Source organism: Rattus norvegicus, chromosome Y (genome assembly GCF_021556685.1).
Source record: "Rattus norvegicus strain SHRSP/BbbUtx chromosome Y, alternate assembly SHRSP_T2T, whole genome shotgun sequence".
In the NCBI taxonomy this organism is placed as follows: domain Eukaryota; kingdom Metazoa; phylum Chordata; class Mammalia; order Rodentia; family Muridae; genus Rattus; species Rattus norvegicus.
In genome coordinates, this window is record NC_141555.1 from 56,196,955 (window position 1) to 56,204,580 (window position 7,626).

General features: G+C 45.4%; 1 pseudogene; it reads right to left on the bottom strand.

Annotated features, from left to right (window-relative positions):
* Positions 1-6,703: 6,703 nt before the first annotated feature.
* On the bottom strand, positions 6,704-7,285 carry LOC134484488 (large ribosomal subunit protein eL19-like; annotated as a pseudogene).
* Between the last annotated feature and the right edge of the window lie 341 nt (positions 7,286-7,626).

Genomic DNA, 7,626 nt, shown 5'->3' on the forward strand with positions numbered 1-7,626 from the left:
CCCTCCTTACCCCTCTGCTTCCTTCTGCACCTTTTCCTTCCCCTTCTACCTCCACTCACCGTTTCAAGACAGTGTCTCACTATATAGCCTAGGCTGGCCTCATGCTTGCAATGATTCCCCTGCCTCAGCCTTCCAAATACCAAGAAGTCCTTTCGTTGGAGGAAGAGAAAGAATTTCAGAGGTGCATTTGTGGGCATGGTTTGCCAGGAGAGGAGTAGACACCAGACTGTCTTTGTACAAGGAAACTAGGACCAAAGCAGATAGCATTGGGGACAGTGAGCTTGGTCACCGTGCCCACTCCATGTCCCCCACACCAAGAACCAGAGCTCTTGCAAGTCATGTTTTCTAAGGCATCAGGTCATGTCAGTGGTCATATAGAATATGGCACAGGGATCCTTGGGAACATGTAAAGCAAAACTTATTACCTATAATTTCTATGCTAGGAGAAGAAAGGGCACCCAGATTGTGTGTGTGTGTGTGTCTGTGTGTGTGTGTGTGTGTGTCTGTGTGTGTGTGTTCATGTGTTGGGTCATAGCAGGTAACAGGGTGGTGAGATTGGTTTCAAGATTCTCTCAAATTTGAGTATTTTCCTGAGCTTCTGGGTAGAGATATGGCTGTGTGGGTCTGTTTGGTATCTGATCTTTTTTATAGAGAAGTGCTTACATTGGGAGGGCCCATACCAAGCAAAATGGCCAAATACCACATGGTTTCCCTCATTTTAGTGGCCCTAAAATTCTTTACAGATTCATTGTGGTCAGAGGAAATGGGAGAAGCATGTCTGGGGCTGGAAGTGGGTTGAATAGACCTTGCTGGATGCAGAGGAAGAGGTGCTGCTCCTCTGTTAGCCAGCAGACTGGCCAGGACAGCATCAAGTGAACAGGCAAACCATGTTGTCATAACTTGGGGGAACCATGGTGAATTAGGATGAAAAGCATCTGTCCTGTCCCAAGCCAGATTCCCCAGGGCCTCTGGGCCATCTCAAGCACTGCCTAACAAAGGCATCAATATCAGAGCTTAGAGATCCACATCTGAAACTATTCACATTCCTCATTTTCCCCTCTGCAAGAAACAGATCAATTACAGTCAGGACCAGCTTAAGCACAGCCTAAGTTCCAGCTGCCTTTTCCAGCGCCACCACCACCCTTGTTAGTGAAGGTGATCTGGCACTGATGATTGGGCTGCATTCTTGGGTTATGGTTATTGTAATACAACCACTGTAGGAAACATTTGTTTCTGGACATGGCACCTAGGCATGGCCATGCCTGGTAGGTTTGTATTAATATCTTTCAGGAATCACAGGCTTAAGTGGAAGGAGCAGTGAAAAGGGTTTGTGGCGGGGGAACCTCTTCACTACAGGGGACATGGCAAGACTTTGTCTACCCTGGACTTTCTCCAGTATCCTCCCTTTATGTTCTTTCCAATAAAGGTGTTAAATCAGAGTGAGAATGGGTCCAGGTGGTATCCTGGAGACCGTGGCTCTGTCATCACAGAAACATCGTGTGATCAGACAGAATTAACACACATTCAATGTTCTCATGCTCTACTTCAAGCCAGTGGACTCTGTACTGAGCCCCATGATTATTGGTTAGTGAGTGAATGAAAGACTGAAAGGGTGTGGGGTTACGGTATTGCCCTGTACATGGCAGCCGGACGTCTTCCTGTTGGCAGAGCCCACATTGGAATGACTGTGGCTCCAGACAGAGTGCCCATTGCTGAGAATTTAAATTCTGATTATTGAATCCCTAACATAATGAGCCATCTCCCAGGCCCTGGTGTTTTGACTGATGAGTCTGCAAGTTGCATTTTTAATATGTAAGGAATGGGAACCATGAGGAATGGGGAAAAGAGAGTGTTTGCCTCCTCTCCCCATCCTCTCTGTTAGCAAGGAGAATGTGGCAATGGCAGGGTGCCCTCATCTTCTCAGTGAACTGGACTTCAGGGATGTTCTCAGGACCTTGGAGAGGGCCAGAGACGCTACTTTGTTCTGCAGGATGTTTCTGACTCTTGAAGGTTCTGGATGAATTCCAGGTGAATGGATACCTTTACCACACAGAGAGGGAAATCAAGAGGCTCGATTATTGCACCAGCATCTGGGGTCTGTGGTACCCATGGGGAGGGACCTGTCCTTTGTCAGCAGTGGAGGGGACACTGGATACTGCAGTCAGAGCCTGAGCAGTTCCTGTACCACTCAGAGACCTCCATTCAGGTAAAGCTGGATCCCCTAGTAAACCACAGGGGGGAATCACTGAGTTTATTACACAGAGAAGGTGACTGTCACTGTTTCTGATTTGAACATGGGCATTTAGAGAGAGCTTTATACACAATTCTGTGGCTTTTCAGGCACCATTGTTCAAAAGATATAATTTACAGCAAGGTTGAAGGACAAAGTGAAGTTTAAAAATTAGGTAAAATATAGTAATTGAATATACTTGTTTTTATTTAAATTTTTTAGATATATTTTGTTATTTTATAAGTACTTGCACCTATGTGCGTGTGCTATATGCATATGGTACCCTTAGAGATCAGAAGAGGATGTCTGATCCATTCGAACTGGACTTATAGATGGCTGTCAGCTGCCATGTGGGTTTTGGGAGTGGAACTGGGGTCCTCTGCAAGAGCAACCATTCCTCTTTAGGACTGACCCATCTCTCTAGCCCATCACTTGTTTCTCTTTGGTGATTTTCTTTTTGTAAATAAAGTTCCAAGATGGTTTTATGAGTTCCATCGTTTGGGTCTAGGAATGAGAGTGGATTAGTAACAGCATAAAACCAGAGGACATACACTTCCTGAGCCTCAGTAAGGACAGTTTCAATTGTGTGTGTGTGTATGCACACACGAATGCACGTGCATGCATATTGTTTGCACATTCCCTTGGAGGCCAGAAGAGGACCTCAGGTTCCTGGGTGCTGATTTACAGGTAGCTGTGAGCTGCTTAAGTGGATCCTAAGAACAGAATTTGGGTTCCCTGGGAGTTTGGAACATGCACTTAACTGACGGGCTATCTCTTCAGGCCCATGTGCTTCTCAGCCTCGACTGATATATCTTTAGGAAAACGTGCACTATCTCTGCAGGCAGCCTTGGGTGGGTCGGTGGTGTTGATGTTTCTGAAGCTCAGCTATTAGTAGACAAAGGCTAGACCCCAGAAGATAGCTTCTATCCATTTCAGCATCACCCTTAACTCTCCAGTTCCTCTATTCTGTCTTGTTCGAACCACAGGCACAAGCTGCTTCCTCCAGGACTCTGGATTTGTGTTCTCGTCGGTTGGACAAGGACGTTTGGCTATGAATAAAGGTCAGCGTGACTCAGTGCCTTTTGCTGTACTATTTATGAAATGTTTTGCCTGGAATTAGAGCCGGGGCTGGTTCAGGTGTGTAAATTAGAGACAGCCTCAAAGTCTCTTGAGTTGAACCTCTTTTATAACCATAGAGGCTCTCTGGGGAGCACGTCACCAACCACACCACTTTTACCCCTGAAAGGGTGACTGAACACAGGCTTTGGGGCCAAGATACTCTACAAGCTGTGAGACTGTGGAGTCAAACTGCTGTCGGGTCATCAGCTTCCCAGCTTCTGTCACATGCAGCTCTTCAGCTTGACATCACAAACTGGAGGGGAAGAGAGTTGAGAGCTCATTACCATGGGTGTCTTGGAAAGTTTGGGGGCGAGTTCTGCATTAATTATTCCTCATGTAAATAATGAGCACATGTTATTTATTTTCTTGGAGAGCTGCTGTGAAGGAAGCAGAGAGGCTTCTCCTACAGGAAGCCTGGGCGTCCCTGAGCCCACCGACCATCCCTTTGGTGAGGGAGGGGGAGGCAAGGGTGCTATTTTAAACTCTCCTATTGAAGGAAAAACCAATAACTGGAACATTGTGGGGCTGTTTGTCAGCTGTTTCTGTTAGGAAAGGCTGGGGTCAAGCAACGTCTTCTCCAGTAATTTCAATGCTGCTCTCTGTCGTGCATAGGATATGGTCTAAAATATGCTCATCACATCTCCCCAAATCATGTGTTCTTCTTCATCTGTTTTGGGGCTGAACAGAATGGTGGTGAACTTGGGAACATGTAGCCACCTTAATGGTCATGAAGGGGACTCCACAGGAAGAGAGGTGTTCTCACACCAAACACCCAGATCTGCCTGATTTTGCACTGGGTGCCTAAAATTATGGGCATCTCTGCACCAAAAAGCAATGGTTCCTCTGTACATATGTCGGATATTTAAATATGTGTCAGGGCTAATGGTCTAGTCTAGGTAAAACAAGCGTCCTATGTGCATTTTCTCTGTGATTTTTTTTTCAATTGGATGAGCAGAGTGACTTCCTCTCTCATGTGGTACAGGAAGAAACGAGCCAGTTTCCTTCATCTCTGTAATTAAATCACATACCTTCATACCTTTGGCTGCTCCCAGCAATCTTCCTTCCCGGAACTACTTGTCCATCAGTCTAGGCCAGAGTTCAGAGCCATAAACAAAAGTACAGAAGGCTCATGCCTGATTCTGTTGAGTGTTTGGCTCAAGAATTCACACATGCCGGCACTTACGAGGCTACACACTGGAGCATCACACACTTAACAATATGATATTGCAGAGGATGGGAGGGGCTCTGCACACATGCCAATTTCATACTTCAGGGTGATAAAAGACTTCATGTTCTTTGGGTTTTAGAGCCACCAAGACCCAACGAATGTTCTTCACGCAAACATCATGAGTCTTTAAGCAAGACTTTAAAACAAGGGTGCAATTATCATATATGTGAAGAGACTCTGTGGTGGTTTGAATGTGCACTGCCCAGAAAATGGCACTATTAGAAGGTTGGCCTTCTTGGAGAAGGGGTCTCCCTGTGGGGGTGAGTTCTTGAAATCCTTCTACCAGCCATGTGGGAGACAGTCTGTCCTGGCTTCTTTTAGATGAAGATGTTGAACTCTCAACTCCTTCTCCAGCACCATGTCTATCTGCACACTGCCATGCCCTCTGCCTTGATGAAAAGGGACTGACCCTCTAAACCTGTAAGCCAGCACCAATTACATGTTGTCCTTGGTCATGGTATCTCTTCCCAACAGTGGAAACCTAACTAAGATTCCAGACTGGATAGTTCATGGGATTGCTCAAATGTCCTTGGCACCATCACTCTTTTATCTTCTGCAATGGCACAACTCAATGTCTCTCCAGTACAGGGTGCTCCTCCAGTCTTGTTCTCACAGTACTCCCTTATACAAGGCACTTTCCCTAAAATCTCCTAGTGTCTACAATACCACCAGCCATGGCATCCTCTTCATTGATAGGGTGGATTCTATTCTCTAGGATGGTCACCAAGTCTCCCATGTGGTTGTGTAGAGTAGCAAAGCATCTCCAGGGACAGGGCACCGATTTTGGGGGTTAGACAGTCAGCTCAGCTACGAAGAACACTTGTTATTCTTGCAAAGGACCCAGGTTCTATTCCTAGCATTCATATGATGGCTCACAGTTGAACTTTTAGCCAGTTTCAGAAGATCTAATGCCCTCTCTTGGCCTCTTAAGACATCAGGCAGGCACGTGGTGCACAGAGTTCCATGTAGACAGAACATTCACACATTTGATTATATAAACACATCTGATTTTTAAAAGGTATGAGCTTTGATGTATGGGCATGGGTGATGCTGAGCGTGGATCCCTACAGCTATCTTTTAAGGGGAGGAAGGACAGAAAAAGTTTGAAACCCGGTGGCTGTAGGTGAGGGAGCACCGTATGGTCATGTCACTATAATGCCTCCTAGTTTGGAAGTGCTCATTTCACAGCTCTGATGGTGCTCATGAGGCAGAGTTCTCATCACTGACCTGGGGAACTGTCAGCACTGGGGGAAGGCGTCAGGTGAATGACTATGTCTTTCTTTAAATACAATGAAAGAGGTTCTTTTCCCCTTGTTTTCTGTCATCATAGAGTTCTAAAAACCCATTTGGTCCAGATGAACTTAATTTGAAAGTCATTACAATGGAAATGGGGGGGGGGGGCTGTGAGCTGACAGTTCATTAAGGAAATACTTGATGAGCCAAGAAAAAAGTGCCAGAGTTAATATTATAAACAGGATTAATGAGCAGGGTGGCTCCAAAAATTCATACAAGAAAATAACAACAAAACCTGCAGGCCGTCCTCTCTGTTGGCCTTACAGACTTCTGACAGTGTGTCCTGATTTGGTTGTGTTAAATGGTAGAGGCTCTAGGCTCGCCCACATGGCTGATGTTGTCTCTCATCTGAACTTGACAGGATAACTTTATGTTTTTGAGTAAACACATTCGTAATGCCTTAATCGCTTTAGCTGATGTGGGCTCGGGTGTTTGCCAGCCAGATAGGAATGAAGAGGCTTAATGTGTTTCTTCTTTAAAAACAACAAAACAACAACAACAAAAACAACAACAAAAAAACTCCAAAACAAACAAACAAAAAAACAAGTTTGTATTTTTTTTTAAACCAAACAACTTCATATTCACCAGAAAAGTAAACTGGAATTTATGTTGTCTGGTGGGTACTTGTTCATCTCTCTAGAGCACTATTGTATTAGGGTTTCCAGAGAAACAGAAATGGCAGAATGAATACACATTGTCTTAGTTAGATTTCCATAGCTGTGAACAGAAACCATAGGCAAAATAACTCTTTTTTATTTTAAGGCTTGTTTTATTCTAATGGCTGATCATGTGAGGCCACAGTGAGGTCACTATGCACAGACATGAAGGAATCTTTATTTCTTGGTCTCTTCCTCCTTGGACAGAGTCTTGATGATCTCCTCCTTCTTGGCCTGGAGGCGCTCCTCCCAGGCGTTTTTGTGCTTCCCTGGTTTAGACCTGCGAGCCTCAGCCTGGTCAGCCTGTAGCTTCTTGAGGTCCTCTTCTGCCTTCGGTTTGAGGATCTGCTCCATAAGAATCCATTGGTTTCTGAATAAATTCCTTTTAAGCTTCAGGTACAGGCTGTGATACATATGGCGGTCAATCTTCTTAGATTCCCAGTATCTCCTGAGAAGCCTGTGCAGGATCCTCATCCTTCTCATCCAGGTCACCCTCTCAGGCACCCAAGTGTTGGCAGTACCCTTTTTCTTCCCTATGACTGTATGCCTGCCCTTCAAGGTGTGTTTCTTTCAGCGAGTCTGAGAATGGACAGTTGCATGCTTCCAGATGATCAGGACATCTTCAATCAGCTCCCTGATCAGCTGATGGGAGTAGGCATTGGCGATTTTATAGGTCTCATTGGGGTCCAACTGGACCTTCTTTTTACCACAGTGGAGGACACTAGAGGCAAGGATTTTCTGTAGCTTGAGCATGCTCATGGCTGCAGATGCAGCAGCCAAGGTAATTCTTATAAAGGACAAGATTCCATTGCAGCTGGCTTACAGGTTCAGAGGTTAAGTCCATTATCATCATGGCAGGAATCATGGGAGCATCCAGCCAGATTTGTTGCTAGAGGAACCCAAAGTTCTTGATGCACAGGCAGCAGAAAGGGATTGCCTGTACCACTGAGCATAGTTTGAGTATATACAAATCTCAATGCAAAGCCACCACAGTGGCACACTTCCTCCAACAATGCCACACCTACTCCAACAAGGCCACACTTACTTCAACAAGGTCACACCTACTCCAACAAGGCCACACCTCCTAATAGTATCACTCC